General features: G+C 35.8%; 1 long non-coding RNA gene across 1 annotated transcript in view; it reads right to left on the reverse strand.

Moving 5' to 3' along the window:
* Positions 1-1,632: 1,632 nt before the first annotated feature.
* LOC146994002 (uncharacterized) overlaps positions 1,633-19,003 on the reverse strand; it is a 30,802-nt gene continuing 13,431 nt past the window's right edge. Inside the window, exon 3 of the long non-coding RNA XR_015043958.1 lies at positions 1,633-1,969. This is a non-coding gene — a long non-coding RNA (uncharacterized LOC146994002). The remainder of the gene's footprint in view (positions 1,970-19,003) is intronic.

Raw genomic sequence — 19,003 nt, forward strand, 5'->3', positions numbered from 1 at the left:
AGGTAGTTAGAAATTGAAGAACCCCGCGTTTCGGCCTGTGTGCTTGCCTCGGAGAATTGTTAATCGTTCAACGTGATATTCAAAGTTTGCTGAATTAGCAGCGGTATTGTAAAACGCGGTGAGGTTAGTTACGTTTAGAGAGCCTCGTAGTCTTGTTATTATTTCTTTACAGGTTTTTATTTTTATTTTACCGCCGGGTCGGCGTAGTTTGTGAGCGTCAAGAGCACGCAATTGTAATTTCTTAAGTTGAATAAAAAGGGACTTAAACCCTTCGTAAGACTCTGTCTATTTTCCAGTTTCAGCAGTCACCACTTTGTTGCGTGCAGGTTGGAGGCGCGCAACTCTACAACTCTACAACCTCAATTCACTATTTTAATTTAGCAATTTTTATTTTTATGCAGCCTTTATGTCGAAGTATACATTTGTTTTGGTGACAATAAATTTATTCTTTAATTTTTATCTGATTACATAACATATCGGATGCAATAGCTGTAGATATGAAAAACATGCATATATCCAACAGCATGGTAATTTCTTTTGAATATATGGTGTCTGTCATCTACAAAAGAAAACTGTAAACTTAAAATATAAGATGTAAACATAGCTCTCCTGTTGGATAATATAAGAAAGTCACAATATCTGCTATTATTATTTTTTTTATTATTTGCTTCCTACAAATAATAATTAAAACCAAACACTGTATAAAAGTTAAAAGTATAATGCAGAAACTTGGTGAAAACATGTATATATCACTTTGCACGAGTGTTATGGCCAGAATCCCATTCTATATAATAATATACGTATTTGACATTATTAGGTATTGCTAAATAAATTAGCATTTAAATACTTTAGTGAAATATAAAAAAATGAGAAAAAATTATGAATACTACTTACTGTATATGAATTTTTTGAATGCGAGCTACTTAATAAACAAAGACCAAAATATGATGTTCCATATTCCTTACGCTGAAGTCTACACCGTGCTATTATATTATTAGTTATAAGGGCAGAGCATTTGTGGTCTTCACTTTGCAAAATGCATGAGCAACATTTAAATAATATAGGAAAATTTCATATAATGGCGAGTAGCTGAACTGAATGAAATGAGTATTTTAAATTTATAATTAAACATATTTTAAATTCACTAGAAATTTAGGGACATATAATGTTTACATATTTGAAGTTTCGGAGGAAACTATTTGAAATATCTTCTTTTTTTTTCGGGGGGGAGGGAATTGCTTTGACTTCTTATGGGTTACAGATTTCAGCCATATAATCTCATAAATAAGTGCATTTAACTCAGGCATATCATATTTCCTCCTATGAAGTTATTGTTCAAAATTTATTCACTACATATTCATTACACACGCAATATATCCAAATACTAATTAATCATATGCAATATTCAAATACTAATTAATTCCTTAAAAAATGTTCCACTATTAAAAGAAAGAACCATTTTAAAATGTCCAATTGAGTAGGATTTTTTTACCTCAAAATATACTAATGTTGTATTATTTTTCAAATTCGTTACTAATACATGAATTAAGTAAAGTATTATGTGGAATCAAGGTTTAGTTAAATGGGTGTTTTGAATGTTCAGAGTTTTATGGAAAAGTACTAGTGAATGGTAAAAAACGTTTATTAAAATTCAAATACAGTAATTCAAAGATGTAATATACACATATAATTAATATGTACAACAAACAATTATTGTATGAAATGCATAACAGAGCAAAGAATGAAAACATATACATGAATTTACAATAACATAAGATGGAAAATAAACAGAATACAGGAATATTCACATAAACTTAACATATGTAAAATTAAGTGTTATGAGTAATAGCATTACTCAGATTTCTCCTTATAGTTAAATCTTCATTTTCATTGCTTTTTTAATATCTTGTGTTGGTGGTTGGCCTGACGCATTCTTTGAGTGATAATTTCTGTGGCACTTCATCAAAGCCTATATTGTTGAAACAAACATTACCAAATGCTAACTTGTAATGACATTAATACATGTATCATAACAAATACATAATGAAAATTAAGAAAATGTTAATGTACCAATAGTTCTTGTTTCAGAAGTACATGAAATATCATAAAAGATGCATTAAACATTTTTGATTAAACATTCAATTATACATCTTTCAATTTCAATGTTATAGTGTGGCACCAGGGTAACTATGCGAGACACACTAATCCCCTCGAAGATTTCCGATTTACAAAATAATTTTGGCAGTAATGTGTGAAGGCTAAAAAAACTTTATCAAAAAGATACAATTCTTAAGTAATTACATATATTTTGCAGAAATACTTCCGAACTGTTTGAGCTGATATTCATGAGCATCGAGTAATTTTTTTAATGCAGAATAATTGAACTGAGAAACAACATAATGCAGCCAAATTATATCCCTAATTATTCTTTCATTTTACTTTCTAATGCATGCATAATAGCACATAATTCATGTAAATTAAAAATAATTACATGAAGCAAGATTTCTAAAATTTCAAAATTACATGTAATTAAAATCTAGTTTAATATCTGCAATACATTTTTAACTCATCATATTTTTATAAACTTAACTTTACAATCTAAGACAAATTACGTACTTTATGGCAAAAAAACAAACTTCTAGACTAAATAAAATATGTATCATTTAGTCTGAGATTAAAAACTATACTAAAAAAACATTCTGGAAAACCATTTTTAATACAGTACAAAGTCCGAAATCCGGACTCGTCGGGACTTCGGCGATTCCGGATAATAGATCAATTTTAATCTGGTAAGATGGCATGCAGAAATTATGCAATTAAAAATATGAAATCGTAATTTATAAAATAAAGAACAATTATGATCTAAAGTGCATCAACATTTACAAAAAAAAACTTAATATTTATTTGTTTTCTTTATTAAACATTTCTTTTGATGTAAGTTGTTTAAGTTGCTTCCATAAAAAATTGAAAAAGTTACATTTTCTTATGTCATATACAGTTGACATACCCCTCGCATAATTTTGAGACGGATATGCCTTTATCCATTTTTTGCAGAAATTCCACTTTTTGTTTAAAGGACATCGAAACCTGGTTTCACTTTGTAGATCCTTTGGCAGCTCCAGAACTGGAAACTCTTTTTGATATAATCGAAAGTTCAAGCTTAATTTTTATAAAATTGCTGTAATAATAACAGTCTGCAAAAAATAATAAGCTGGATCAAATTATTAAGATTAAGGAGCAGTGCAGTCTGCTACATTAACCGAAATGCCTTAGAATCATTAAAGATAATTTTAGCCTAGCTTTATAGTGTCCGTTATAAACATATTATTATTGATGGAGACTTGAACGCAAGACACGGCACATGGAACTACTACACTTCTAATGCAACAGGCAAACTGATTTATTCCTTGGCCGCGTCGGCACAAACCGTGGCAGTTCCAAGTACCCCAACACGGTATGCTGCTGGGTCCACCGCAATTATTGATTTTTTCCTGTTGCGGAACACCAGTTCTCCACTGGATATTTCCGTACTGGACGAACTTTCAAGTGATCACAATCCTGTTAGGATTATTCTGAACCTCAGCAGATATACTACATCAGACACCAGGGCCTTTCGTACAGACTGGCAGGTCTTTGCCAAAGCCCTCTCCAACACCCAGTACACTTTACCCACGATACACAAGGGGAATGACATTGATAGTTTGGTCAAGGACCTCACTGAAAATATACAAAATGCTTATGAGAAAGCACAAGTTGAAGTTAAACCTGGTATGAAACACAAGCCTCGAGAGCTCAGATCTCTTAAAGAGAGAAATGCTGCAAGACGAGCGTATCAACGTACCAGACACCGTGATGATAAAAGGAACTTCAATCGCCTGTGCGAAGCAGTCAAGTTTCTTACAAATAAACTCTCACAAGATCGCTGGACTAACTACCTCAGATCTCTTTCTGCAGAGGATAACTCCTTGTGGAAAGCAGTGAAGAGGTACAAAAAATGCTATAACGCCATTCCGCCCCTTCACGGCCCTCAACGGATCCATTACACCGGAACTGAGAAAGCAGAACTTTTAGCTCAGCATATGGAATCTCAGTTCTGCATTAACAACATTTCAGACTCAGACACTGAACAGCTTATTGCTGACTTGCACTCCAATTTTACAACACAGCCATGCACAAACAACATTATCTCAGCCATGTCATCGGAGGTCTGTCTGTATATCATGCGAAATGCGAAAAGGAAGAGCCCTGGAGTAGACGGGGTCACAAATGAGATGATCAAGCACTTCCCTGTCAAGATAATACTCTACTTCACCAAGTTAGTGAATATCATACTACGCTGGCAATACTTTCCAACCTGTTGGAAAACTGCCAAGATTGTCCCTCTGCTAAAGCCCAACAAGCCTGCGACTGCTCCTGAGAGTTACCGACCAATCAGTTTGCTAAGCTCAATTAGCAAAATCGTGAAAGCAGTTATTCTCCATAGACTAAACATCTTCCTGGATCAGCAGATCCTCATACCCTATCCGTTTGGGTTCAGGCGTAAGCACTCGACAACGCATCAACTCTACAGAGTTGTTGAGTTAATAAGCAGTGGGATGCAACAACATCGTGTCACTGGTGGACTTTTCTAAGATGTCGCCAAGGCCTTCGATAGAGTATGGCTGGATGCCCTCATATACAAATTACACAACCTGGGACTCCCAGGCTACATCACAAACATAATTAAATCCTACCTAACCGGTAGACACTTTGTCGTTCATGTTTCTGGTTCATTATCCACAAACCGGCCTATACGGGCTGGTGTTCCACAGGGATCCCTTCTGGGCCCTACCCTATTCAATATTTAGGTGAATGACATCCCCACTACACACAACACAACACTAGCCATGTATGCAGACGACACAGCGATCCTTACGCAAAGTGCATTTGTTAGTTCAGCAATACAACAGCTACAACACCACATCCACTCGCTACAGACTTGGCTGACCAAATGGAAAGTCAAAGTGAATGTCGACAAGACACATGCCATATTATTTACTACTAAGAAGGATATCCCGACTCACCTGCAAATGTATGGTGTGGACATTCCCTGGGTCAAGCAGGTCCCTTATCTTGGGGTGATCCTCAGTAAATCTCTTACATGGAACCCACACGTTACACATATTCTTAGGAAGTTTCGAGCTAGTAAAGCATCACTTTTCCCCTTAATTGCTCGAAACAGTGTTCTATCTATTGATAATAAGTTGCTCATTTACAAAACCATGCTGCGTCCAATTCTTAGCTATGCATGACCCGTCTGGGCATACTCGTGCATAAGTTTGAGAAGGCAGTTACAAGCTGCCCAAAACGGGGTATTGCGTATGATATGTAATGCCCCCTGGTATATTCGGAATAGCCAAATTCGTAAAGAGTTAAGAATAGAGGATCTTTGTGATTTTTATTGCCGCCTATCTAGGGCATTTTATGATAAACAGGAACTTCTGAACAATCCTGTGGTTGTTAACTATTGTTATGATACTAGGGACCCCAATTTCAGTAAACGCCCAAGGGCGATCCTAAATGTTAGTAATATGTAATTTTGTATATGTGTTATGCAAATTGTTGCTCAGATTCTTTATTGTATATTGTTCTTTTTCCCTCCTGATTGCATTTTGTTTTTACTAGTGGCACTAAGGCGTCGCACTTCGTATTTTGTTTCTCTTGTGTGTGCATGTATTCTTCTGTGAAATAGTTGTTAAAAAAATAGTTAATTATGTATGGATTAGTAATTAGGTACTTAAGGAAAAAAATATGTATTTAACTATTAGCAATTCTGAATTTAAACTCTTACTCATTTAATTATTTAGCACATTCAGTTATATTTCTCATAATTCGAAACTTTTATCATGTTATTCGATGAGGGGTAAGGCTATGGCGCCCAGGAACCCTGATGGTTAAGCACCGCAGTTCAATGTATAGTGTCCGTTATACATTATTGGCTGTGTATCACAAGATTGGCGACGAAAGCCATGTTGTTCCACTAAATTTTGTCTTTCTCCTATTGCGTACTGAATTAAGCCTGAACTGTATTAGTTATTTACTATACCTGCTGTTGGCGCATTTTACGCCAAAGAATCTCGCCAAATTATCGCCTCCTACGATTGAGGCAACAGACTTGAAGAAGAAATCTAACCGGTCTGACGTGAGCAATTACTTGTAACCGAAGCTCACAATTAAATTGTATTTTGCTTCACTGTAAATATTTGTATATGATGTTTTTCTAAATAAAATAATTAAAAACGAAGCAGTGAAGCTGGTCCGTCGATAAAAAATAACCTTTAAAAAAAATAAGTTTAGTCATCTGGCTCCGTCGACCCTGGAGCCTACTTCAGCGGTATGGATATATTAATGAAAAGCAAAGCATCCCTAAAGGGGAAAATAACTAGATTCGAAACTTTTGTGCAAACTGCAAATAATGATGTGGACTTAGTTGAACTTAAAGTTAAACTAAAAAACATTCAAGTTCTTCAAAAGAAAGTTGATGAACTACGAAGTGCGTGCTACGCACAAAGTGAAATGAAAGATGATGATCTGACCAAAATTGATGACGACTTAAACCAATGTGATGATCGTCTGGAAAAATTGGAGGTAAGAATTGAAATTCTCATTAATTCTTACAATAAGTTAAATTCTGCAAAAGCAGTAAATGTTACTGAAAGTAATGTAGATGAAAATTTTCAAATCAAAACTAAAATCCCAGCGTTAGTTTTGCCTGAATTTTCAGGAAAATATGAAGAATTTAGTTCATTTAAAACTCAATTTGATGATTTAATTACAAATAATGTTCAGCTGAGTCATTCACAGAAATTGTATTATCTAAGATCTTGTCTTACTAATGATGCTAAGCATTTAGGTAGTAACTTTGATAATTTTGAATCTTTGTACAATGCTTTAGAATCTCGCTATGATAATGAACGTCTGATTGTTGACATTCATGTGCAGAATATTTTAAATTTTGAAAAGATTCAATCCGAAAATGCGAAAGATATCAGAAGTATGATTGATTGTATACAAAAGAATTTCCGCGCTTTGAAAGTATTAAAATATGAACAGAACAAGTTATGTGATGTTTTTCTAATAAATATTCTTCTTCAAAAACTAGATAAAGAATCTAGAAAAAATTTTGAATTATCTCACAAATCGAAAGTAGTTCCAACATTTGACGAGTTTATTAGATTTTTGGAACAGCGTGAATCAGTTTTGTTATCTATAAATAGAAATATTACACCCGGAAGTAGGGTTAATATAAATAAGAATTCCACTCCTTCCCATAAATTGAAGGTTCTTTTGACAAATGAAAATAAAAGTAAAAACTGTGTTGTGTGTAGGAGCCTTCATCCTATTTTCCTTTGCGATACATTCTTAAAGTTAAGTGTTCATGAAAGATTAAAATTAATTCGTTCACATAAACTCTGCGAATTATGTCTAAGGCAAAATCATAAGAAAAGTCAGTGTCTCTCGAAATTTAAATGCGCTTGCGGGGAAAAACACAATAAATTAATATGCATGGATAATGAAGGTCATTCGAAGACTCCTTGTCGCTCGGTGACGCCACTTAGACAAAACAAAAGTGAGCTCGATGCCGCCGCTGGAAAAGGTGACTCAGAATTGAAAGCGTTGAGTGTTTTAAGTAACAAGAATAAACAAAAAAGAAAAAGTGTACTTTTTTCTACTGCAGAGATTTATCTCCGTGACGCCAATAATCGAAGAATAAAAATCCGTGCGCTTTTAGACAGCGCATCTAATATATGTGTTCTTACAGATAAAATAAGTGAATGCTTAGGAATAAAAAGGGAGAAAATTAAAATGCCTGTTACAGGTCTTAATGGATCAATTCAAAATATTAAATGGAAAGTGAATACATTTATTTCAAATGAAGAATGTACCTTTAATGAACCAGTTGAATCCTTGATTGTAAATAAGATAACAGGACTAACTCCGTGTACTACGTTAGATATTTCGAAAGTAGAAATTCCACAATTTTTAAATTTAGCTGATAAATCATTTTATGAAGCTTCAGAAGTACATGCCCTTATAAGTGCTGATTTATTTTTTAAGGTTTTGAAAAATAATACGTATAAAATAAATGATGATTTATTGTTTAAAGAGTCTGAATTCGGATGGATCGCATGCGAGAAGCTTAACGAAATACAACCTTCTTATCAGGGACATTGTTTTCTTGTGCAAAATGACTCTCTTCAAAATACTTTAAAACTTTTCTTTGATTTAGAGGGATTTGGTATTCGTGATGATCCAGCTTTGCATGAAAAGGATCAGGCAATGGAAATTTTTAATGACACCGTTGAATTTAAAAATGGACGTTATGTAGTACAACTACCTTTTAGGAAACATTATGAAGAATTATCTGATAATTATTCCTTGACGCGGCAGCTTTTTCAGAATTTGTGGAGAAGATTTAGTCATGATCCTGAGTTACATCAACAATACCGTGAAATTATTTGTGATTATTTAAAAAAAGGCATAATTAGCATCGTAAATCCTGATACAAAAGAAAATTCTTTACACAAGCCTATATATTATTTGTCTCATCAGGCTGTGCGGAAAGAAAGTAGTTTAACGTCGAAAACTAGGATCGTCTTTGATGCGGGTAGTCATCAAAATAATGAACTTTCTTTAAATGACTGCTTGTGGCCAGGGGTTAACTTAAATCCAAATCTTTGGGATTTACTAATTAATTTCTGATTGAACAAAATTGCATTTTGTTCAGATGTTAAACAAGCTTTTCTGCAGATATGCCTCTCTGATGAACATAAGGATGCAGTTCGTTTTCTTTGGAGTAGTGATGATCCAAGTGTTGATAAAAGGCCCAATTTACAGATTTACCGTTTCAATCGAGTAAATTTCGGGGTCAGTTCGAGCCCATTCCTGTTAGCAGCTACTATTAGACATCATATTAAAAAATACAAGGAAGATTTTCCCGAAACAGTTGAAATTTTAGACCAGTGTTTTTATGTAGATGATCTCATTTCTGGAAGCGAGGATTTTGAAGAAGCACTTGAAGTATCTAAAAATGCCAAGAAAATTATGGAAGAGGCTGGAATGGTCCTCAGGAAGTGGATTAGCAATAATGCTGAATTAATGGAGCAATGGAAGAATGAAGAATTCGATACCTATCCTGCAGACGCTACTCTCAGCGTGGGCGCACACCAAACTAAAATCTTGGGACTTTCTTGGAAGACGCACGAAGATTATTTAACTATGGGTACTAAAAATCTTTTGGAATTTCTTTCTATGGACACAAATACGAAACGCTTCTTACTTCAAGCAATAGGGAAGATATTTGATCCTTTAGGATTAATTTCGCCTTTCACCATTCGAGTTAAATGCCTCATCCAAGATCTCTGGAATGGAAAAATGCAGTGGGATGAACCTTTACCAAAAGAAATTGAAAAGGAATCGAAGAAGTGGTGTGCTGAACTTCATCACTTAGAAAATTTGAAAATACCTAGGTTGGTTAATGATTCTGCATCAAAGGAAGATACTGTTGAAATACACAGTTTTTGCGACGCAAGTAAAAAGTCATATGGCGCTGCCATATATTTGAAGGTGAAGACACTCAGTGGAATATCGGTGAAACTCCTAACTTCAAAAAGTCGCGTGGCTCCATTAAACGGTGTAACCTTACCAAGATTAGAACTATTGGGTGCTCTAGTTGCAGCTCGTCTTAGTTCTAAGGTAAAGAGAATCGTGAATCTGAAAAGATCTTCTGTTGAATACCATTGGACAGATTCCAAGATTGCACTTTTTTGGATAAAGGGTGCAAAAACCCGATGGAAGCAATTTGTGGCAAACCGAGTGAACGAAATCACCAGCTTGACAGATCCCAACTCTTGGCATCACTGTGCAGGTAAAGAAAATCCTGCCGATCTTCTCTCACGTGGAATGAATGCTGATTCCTTGGTGACAGATTCTAGATGGTGGACAGGTCCAGAATTCTTTATGCAGCCTGACAGTTTCAAGAACTTGCAACCATTTATTCCTGAGACTGAAACCATCGAACAAGTCGAAAAAGAAACTTTGCGGCGAGAAAGGAAAATTCCTTTTGAAGATGAGACTTGTAAAGAGACAGCCCTGCTAAATGACAGCTCTCAACATTTTATTGTGGACGACCTCTTAGAACTTTCAAACAATTATTATAAAATTAACCATGTTTTGTCTTATATTTTCAGGTTTATTTCCAATTGCAGGAATAAGGTAAAAAACACAGGACCACTGTCAGTGGAGGAGGTAAGAGAAGCCGAAGAAGTGTTGATTAAGCATGAACAACGAGTTCTCCTTGAAGGAAAGAAACTGCCAAGTAATATTTCGAATTTATTTCCGTTTTTTTGATGACAAAGGAATAGTACGTGTAGGAGGAAGGCTGAAGAATGCTTCAGTGCCATATTCTCAAAGACATCCTCCTATTTTACCTAAGGGTTCAAGATTAAGTAAAATTTATTTTGAAAGTTTATACAGGAAATTATTTCATGTTGGACCACAAGGTCTGATAAATGCAGTGCGCTTGAAATTTTGGCCTTTAGGTGGCCGTAGTCTCGCACGTAAAACAGTACATCAATGTGTTAAATGCTTTAAATGTAAGCCCACTCTTTCTTCACAAATTATGGGTAATTTGCCTAGTGAAAGAGTTAATGTTTTAGCTCCATTTTCTATTACAGGTATTGATTTATGTGGCCCTTATTTAGTGAAATTTAAAAATCAACGTAAAGGTATTCTGAATAAATTGTATATTTGTATTTTTATATCTTTCGCAACAAAAGCCATCCATCTTGAGACATTAACAGATTTGACTTCCGATGCTTTAATTGCAACACTTAAACGTTTTACAAGTAGACGTGGCGAATGTTTCAAAATTTATACCGACAATGCTACTAACTTTGTTGGAGCGAATTCAAAATTGAAAAAAATTTATAAGCTCATTAATTTCCCAGACAAAGAATTAGCTAATCATTTTTCGCAAGAAAATATAGATTGGAATTTTATTCCACCCAAATCGCCTCACTTCGGTGGACTTTGGGAAGCTGGGATAAAATCGGTAAGTACCATCTTAAACGTACGATTGGCAATTTTCATTTCACTTACGAAGAATTCGAAACGATTGTCATTCAGATAGAAGGAATATTAAATTCGCGACCGCTTACTCCTCTTTCTAGTGATTCAGAAAGTTTCGAAGTTCTGACGCCAGGTCATTTCTTGATAGGGCGACCTATAACAGCAATTTCTGAGCCGTTTTTAACGGATTTAAAGGAAAACCGCTTAAGTCGTTGGCAAAAAACTACAAAAACTACACAACTTATTTGGAAAAGATGGAAGTCTGATTACTTGAATACTTTACAATCTAGATCAAAATGGATGGTTGAAAAAAATGATCTGATGATCGGCCAAATGGTTTTGATTAAAGAAGATTTTCTGCCAATTAACAATTGGCTTTTAGGGCGAATAACATCATTGTACCACGGTTCTGATGGAAAAGTCCGTGTTGTAAAAGTTCGTACCAAAACAGGGGACTTTAAAAGGACAATTAATAAAATAGCTGTATTGCCTATTGAAGTTTAGTAAGTTGTGAATTATGTTACTCAGTTGTTAGTAATTATATTGAAAATTATTTTTCTCAATAATTTTGTATTCATGTTTTGTTTACTTATTTTATATTTTTCTATGCATATTTTATACTTGTTTACATGAATAACTGAAACTTTAATACTGGTATTTCATAATTAAATTTATGTTAAGTTCTTGCATGTGAACATAGCAAGGCCGGGCGGGATGTTGGCGCATTTTACGCCAACGAATCTCGCCAAATTATCGCCTCCTACGATTGAGGCAACAGACTTGAAGAACAAATCTAACCGGTCTGACGTGAGCAATTACTTGTAACCGAAGCTCACAATTAAATTGTATTTTGCTTCACTGTAAATATTTGTATATGATGTTTTTCTAAATAAAATAATTAAAAACGAAGCAGTGAAGCTGGTCCGTCGATAAAAAATAACCTTTAAAAAAAATAAGTTTAGTCACCTGCGTTTATTTCTTGCACATGCTTAAAACTAATCTGAGTCCTGAATAAATAAACTCCCACAGATACTTAAGGCTTTATCTAGGGCCGTCGCTAGATACCACCTGGTGCAGTCTCTAAATTCTGCTACAAAGTGCCTTCCTAAGTTCTAAATTTTCGCCGCGCCTAAACTTTGGATCCCAATACTTTCCCCCTAATTATAAAAAACTTCTTATCCCTTAATTTTACCGCTCGGTACTTCCCCAAATTCCAAAAATTGTGTCTTCTCTAAATTTTGTCGCCGCTTCTGGGTTTATGGTAAATAACATTTTATTCTTAATTAAAATAGCACTAAATGTAATACCTATGACTTTCATTAACAAAATATATTTTTAGCGTATGAAAAGAAATTTTTGTTGAATTTTTCCTCATCAACATTTCTTAAAACATTTAAAAAATCTATAATCATCGCCAAGCATAATGTTAGCAGAAAAGGTTGCCTTACTCTTGTTACTCAATTACTAATATAAAAAAAAAAAAAAAAAAGTTTAGAAATAACTGCATGAGTTATTACTGAAGCTGTCATGTACTGATAAACATGCGGTGTTGAAAGCAAAACATAATAAATAATGACTCTCCAGGTCGGCATCAGGGATATAAAATAGATAAACGTTTCGGTTTGAGGAGTAATGCCAAGCAGACACTCATCTGCGGAGCCAAATTAATAATCTCACAAATTTATGCTTACATGATTGTTTTTTCATAACAATGTAGTTTATGTGAAGCCTAAGTAAAATTAAGAATCGGAATTTTTATGTGAAAATCTCCACACGTTTTATTATATAAGGAAAAGTTAAATGCGCATGTGTAAAGCATACCAAAAAATAAATAAGTTTGTGGCTTTAAGGTCCGGATTTTGGACTTTGTACTGTACATTTTAAACTGTTTTACTTTCATAAATCATCTATCCCATCAAAATATTCATCAATCTTTTGATTGTCAGTTTCTATTTATTACCTGGTAGTTAAGGCAGATGTATTCACAAAGAATTACATACATATATATGAAAGCTATTAATATAAGCTACATAATGTAATCTACTACAATTATTTTGTCACAGTGTTTAGAATAAAAGTCTGCCATGTCTTACATAATTTCAACTAAATCTATACACAAGAATTTTCCATTAAAAATTTCTGTGCAGACTTGATAATCATTATAATACTGTTCTTAGTATAATGTATCGAACAGTTTACAAACTCATATAGACAAAAAATTTCAAGATAAGATACTTGATATTTATTCTGTTGCAGAAGCAGACTGTTTATTTTCAATGTATCTAACAATAAGCAAAGCTGATATGTGACAAATTTTCAGTTCTAAAATTTTTATATCTAATATACAATGCACTATTATGCTAATAAGCAATATTCATTTTCAAATCCTTGTATTATATGTTGGTGATTATGACTATTATTTATTTGTTTTCTTATCCGTCATGGCGACTACCCTAAGACCGTTAATCAAAGCTCAAATATATCCTTGCCTATCGTAATTTTAAAGAAATATTTGAAGGAAAGATAGGTTAATTGCATAATAATTATACTTTGCTTGTGTGTTTACAGTCAAACTCAATACTCAACAACTAGTATGCTTGAAAATGCTCAAGTGGGATTTGAATGGCTTCAATAACATATATTGGAAAAGTAAGTAAAAGTATTATAAAAATATTGCCCTCATTTGGATGGCTTAAATAATAGTGTAATAAAAGAACATTTTAGATATGATATTAACCAATTTATTGTTTTAATTTTATCTCATTGACCTTTAAAATGAAGATGTGATGTTTCTGGTTGATATTATGCAAAAACCTGAAAAGCAAACAACTACACTGAATCTAAAAATGTTTCCAATTTCACACATCTGCAAGAAACTAATAAGGTCAATAATGCCTGATTAACTGAATTTGTAGGCAGATGATGATTCAAATCTGTATATAGGAGACATGTAAATAGCATAAAAGCACACCAAATTTATATCAGTGCACGAGTCATCGTATGTGTGAATAACTACTTACTATAAAACTAAGTACAAATCATACTCTGAACTACTTAGTATGCTTATGCACTAATTTTTGCATTTTCTTAATTCATATATTTAATTAGCATTATGACAAAATTAAATAATGTCCGTAATAATTGTAATTGAAGCAACTGTATTTGAAATTTCACCTCTTTTCATAATAACCACAGTTGACTAGTACATATTCATTAGCAAAGCATATAATTGCTTCACAGTATTATTAACAGCAACTCAGCTCAGGCAAACTCGATGAGTTGATCGCAAAAGGGGTCCCCGCGTTACGACGCTATCCCGACATAAGAGATTTACGATTTTCGAATCTATGAACGTCGAACATTGGAGAGAAAATTCGAATACACATAGAGTTCATAACGTAGCGAACCGATGAATGAGTCCAAAAGAAACAACTCCAGCAGCTGATTGGCCTTAGGCGGAGATAAGTGTGCATGGCAATGGCATAAGTGAAAAGAAATTGCCTAATTCTACTCTGAATCGGAGTCCATGTGACCACTCAACATATATACATTACATGATTAAATAACATTCACATAAATAAATATTAATACATTAACAGAAAAAATACATAAATGCATAAGGAGAGATATATACATTTTATATAAACATTGCAGCAGGCGGCGAGTCAAATCAAAACAACGAGAAAGGAAGAGTGCTTAATTAAGTATAATTTATAAGTTGCATTAAACAAGGTACCTTAATACCGCAAGCGGCCGTTTACCATTCACATCATTTGTGAAGTCATATTGTGGCACTGCAAGAAGCGCAAAATAATCAAAATCGTAAAAACAACCTTGTATTTAGCGTAGGTATAATGAAACACTCAATCGATTTCGAGGGCAGCTAAAGGTCCCTCCTCATCAGGAGAAAGAAATACCTAGAAAGAAAATAAAGGAGTCACAGAAACACGTGGTCCTTATCAGCACTGCACGTGGTTATAACTAGATTTTTATTCAGAGTTGCACTGGCCGCCTACTTTTACTGAGCCAGGCTATCTGATCGAGCATGAAAAATTAGCGAAGTTAAAATAGGGAGCGAGGGACAAATGCACCTTACGCTCAAAATCTGAACTTCAAATAATGGAAAGCAACCACTGAACGGATTTTTATACCCTCTGGTAGTACCAAACGCGAGGAGGTAACGCCATCTATCGGCAAAAATAACTGAATCAAGATAGTAGAATTTTAAAGGCATTAGGAAGGACTGGATTGGACTTCAAATCATTAACTAAACCTGCTAAATCTTTGTGAATGTGAAAAGCCTCAACAAAATCCAATTCACCTATGGAGGAAGTCTTTTGGATAATTTTTTTTTTAAATGATTTTTTAAATGAGCAACTTATTATCAGTAGAGAGAACGGAGTTCCGGCTAATTAAGGGGGTAAGTGTTCGTTTACGAGCACGGAACTTGGCAATAAGCTGTGTAATGTGTGGGGTCCAAGTGAGTCGCCTATCTAAAGTAATGCCTAGGTATCGGGCTTGCCTAGTCCACTGAAGAGGGGTGTTATACATCAGGATGGAGTCTTCCGAGTCTATGGTGACTCTTTTTGTGAACCAGATCGCCTCCGACTTGTCCACATTAATCTTGAACTTCCAGGCTGTGAGCCAGGACTCGAGTGTGTGGATGTGAGCTTGGAGTGCTTGTATAACCGGACCAGGAGATGTATTTTTTGAGAGAATTGCCGTGTCGTCGGCGTACATAGCCAGGATGGTGTGTGGTGATTGTGGGATATCGTTCGTGTAGATATTATAGTAGATGGGCCCAAGAAGGCTCCCTTGCGGGACACCAGCTCTGGTAGCCCGTGAGGTTGAGTATGTGTTGTTTACACGAACGATGAAATGTTTATCCTTAAGATAGGAGTAGGTGATGGCTGTGATGTAGTCTGGGAAACCCAGAGAGGTAATTTTGTACATGAGGCCCTCCAGCCAAACACGATCAAAGGCTTTAGCTACATCGAGGAAGATGGCACCTGTAGTCTGTCGTTCCTGCAATCCTTGCGAGATGTACTCCGTCACTCGGTACAGCTGGTGGACGGAAGAGTGTTTCTTCCTGAAACCGTGTTGTTGCGGAATGATGATGTTGTTCTGGTCCATGTATCCAAGGAGTCTCTTCAGGATAATGTGCTCCGCCACCTTGCTGAGCGAGGACAGAAGACTAATGGGCCAGTAGGAGGCTGGTTCTGCAGGAGGCTTGCCAGGCTTGAGTATGGGAATGACGATGGCTGTCTTCCAGGGCGTTGGAAAATGGCCCAGGCTAAGCATGTCGTTTATAATAGAGACCAGTTTAAGCAGCATGAGAATCCCCATGCACTTGATCATTTTGTTGGAGATTTTGTCAATGCCTGGGCTTTTCTTGACCAGGAGATTTTCGATGTAGCCGTAGACCTCTAAGGGTTTGACAGGAGTAATGTTGTTCGTGTGTGGTTTTGAGAGGAATTCTGTTAGTGTGGTGTTTACAATGTGTTCTGTTTGAGGGTGAGAAATGTTGTTTGTGCAAAATTGAGAAGCATAGTGATCAGCTAGTGACTCAGCTTTCTCAATTTCAGTGAGGGCAATATTCTGTTGGCCGTTTAAGGGCGGAATATTGGTGTGGCATCTCTTAAGCTTAGCTGTCGCCTTCCAGACAGAACTATGATCTGCTGAAAGGGAAGTTGGCCCAGTCGCGTTGTGTGTGTTGGTGTGTGCGAGCCCTGACTTGGTGGTTGAGTCGGTTGAGTACAGTTTTGTCCGCAGGAAACCTGTACCTTTGCCATTCCTTGCGAGCAGCGTTTCTCTCCTGTATGAGTTTCTTGAGTTCAGGATCAGTGGCTTTTTGCCTGTGAGGGATAGTCGTGCTGTTGGCATCCAGGGCAGTTGTTAAATTCGTGGTGAATTTTTGGACCAGTGCGTCTAACTCATCACCCGTGCTGGCTGTTGGAATGTGTAGTGTGGTGTTGTTTAAGGCTTTGGCATATCCTGCCCAGTTAGTAATGAAGGCCTTTTTGTGTGGTGTGCTACAGAGGTCCCCACCTGTATCATGACCGGATTATGGTCAGAGGATAACTCGGTGAGGGTTTGGATAGATCTGTGGTGGCAGCCTTTAAGAAGGAAAAAATCCAGAACGTTGGCTGATCTGCCATTGTATCGTGTTGGGGTATCTGGAGCTGCAATGGTAACACCTGCCTCAGTGGCAAAACGGTGAATTACAGTGCCTAGGTAGTTTGAGCAATTGCAGTTCCATGCGCGGTGGTGTGCATTGAAGTCTCCGCCTATTATAGTTTTTCTGTTAAGTTGGAATAGCACTTCAAAGTCCTGCGCAATATTCGCTTGTGATCTTTCGTTGCCTGGTATATAGGCAGAGATAACAGTGAGTGGGTGTGAAGTGAGTGTGGTGACTGTAATAGCTATGGCCTCGAGGCCTAAAAGCTGTGGCAGTGTTGTGTGGTGATGGGTGACGGAGCGCTTTATGAGGATGATAAGTCCTCCTCCTGGATGTCTGTTAGTCCTCTCACGGTCTAGCCTGTAAACATAGTAGTTTGCAATCTGGACAGTAGTGTGTGGACTAAGCTTGTGTTCCTGTAGGAGTAAGATGTCAGGACAATGCTCATTTACAAAAATGCGTAGTTCATCAAGTTTGTGAAATAATCCATTTGCGTTCCATGTTACAATTCCAAGTTCATTTACCATTATTACTCATTATTTACTAGCCCGTGAATTTCTTCAAGTATTAGGTGTAACACCTGAATCTTATCCAGAATGTTATCACACTTTCTAAGTTCGGGCATTTTACTTTTATAAACATTGATAATTTTACTAATATTACATCCAAAAATAGTTTCAATTTCTTTCATAATATTCATTAATTCAAAAATATCATTGGTATCATTACTATTTTTTAACAGGGTTTGCATTATCAGGTATAAATTTAGGAGTATTAGCATTTTCATAATTACAATTATTCTTATTTGCATTACTAGGCATACCAGTTTTCTGAGAAGTTTGCATTTTTGCCTGACCCGCATCCGCAGAGACACTTGTAGCGGAGGCATTGCTAGGGTTGGTAGAATTTTTAATTGCCTGGGCGTAGCTAACTCCTGGCTTGACATTGACAGATTTATTAACTTTTTTGTAGGTAGGGAACCTAGGGCACCCTCTATAAGAAGCCACGTGTGGCCCAAGACAGTTAACACGAACGGGATTTTCAATTTTTCCAGGTTTGTCACAATTGCCAGTTTTGTGAAAGCCTGCACATTTAACACACCTAGGTGCGACATGGCAGTTCTCGGATGAATGGTGCTATTTCTGGCAATTGTGACATTGTGGAACCTGATTTTTGGCAATATACTTTTCAACAGTTATATTGAAATACATAAGATGTTTGATGTTATAGATTTCTTCTAGATTCTTATCCGGGAATATTTGTACTTGGAAGAGCGGCATTAAAGCCTTGGTTCTATATTTAGTAAGTTGAATAACTTTATTGATGTTAAAGTTTAGTTCCCGCAATGCCTCTGTAATGGTGCTGACATCTGCGTCAATTGGAAGGCCTCTAATGAGGACCTTTACTGGTTTTTTATTTTTAGGATTAACCACCTAGTGCTCAATTTTGTTCATTAAAAAGAACTCACTTAACATACGATGATCGTCTGGAGTGGATGGTTCCACTTTCAAGAACTCCCCGGTGACCCAGCCAAAGAACTTGCATTCTGGTAGTTTAATAGCAACCTCCTTGAGGAAATCATAATATTTCGTGCCCACTTTGGGCCTAACCATAATAGGGGGAGTTTGCAAGTCTATCTGCGGGTGCGAGTTTCCTGTTTGAGGATTTACAACACCAGCATGATTTTCAGAATTAACATTATCAGAATTTACAGTA

Source organism: Stegodyphus dumicola, chromosome 11 (assembly GCF_044657685.1).
Source record: "Stegodyphus dumicola isolate Sdum_Otavi_A_Nest chromosome 11, ASM4465768v1".
Taxonomy (NCBI): Eukaryota; Metazoa; Arthropoda; class Arachnida; order Araneae; family Eresidae; genus Stegodyphus; species Stegodyphus dumicola.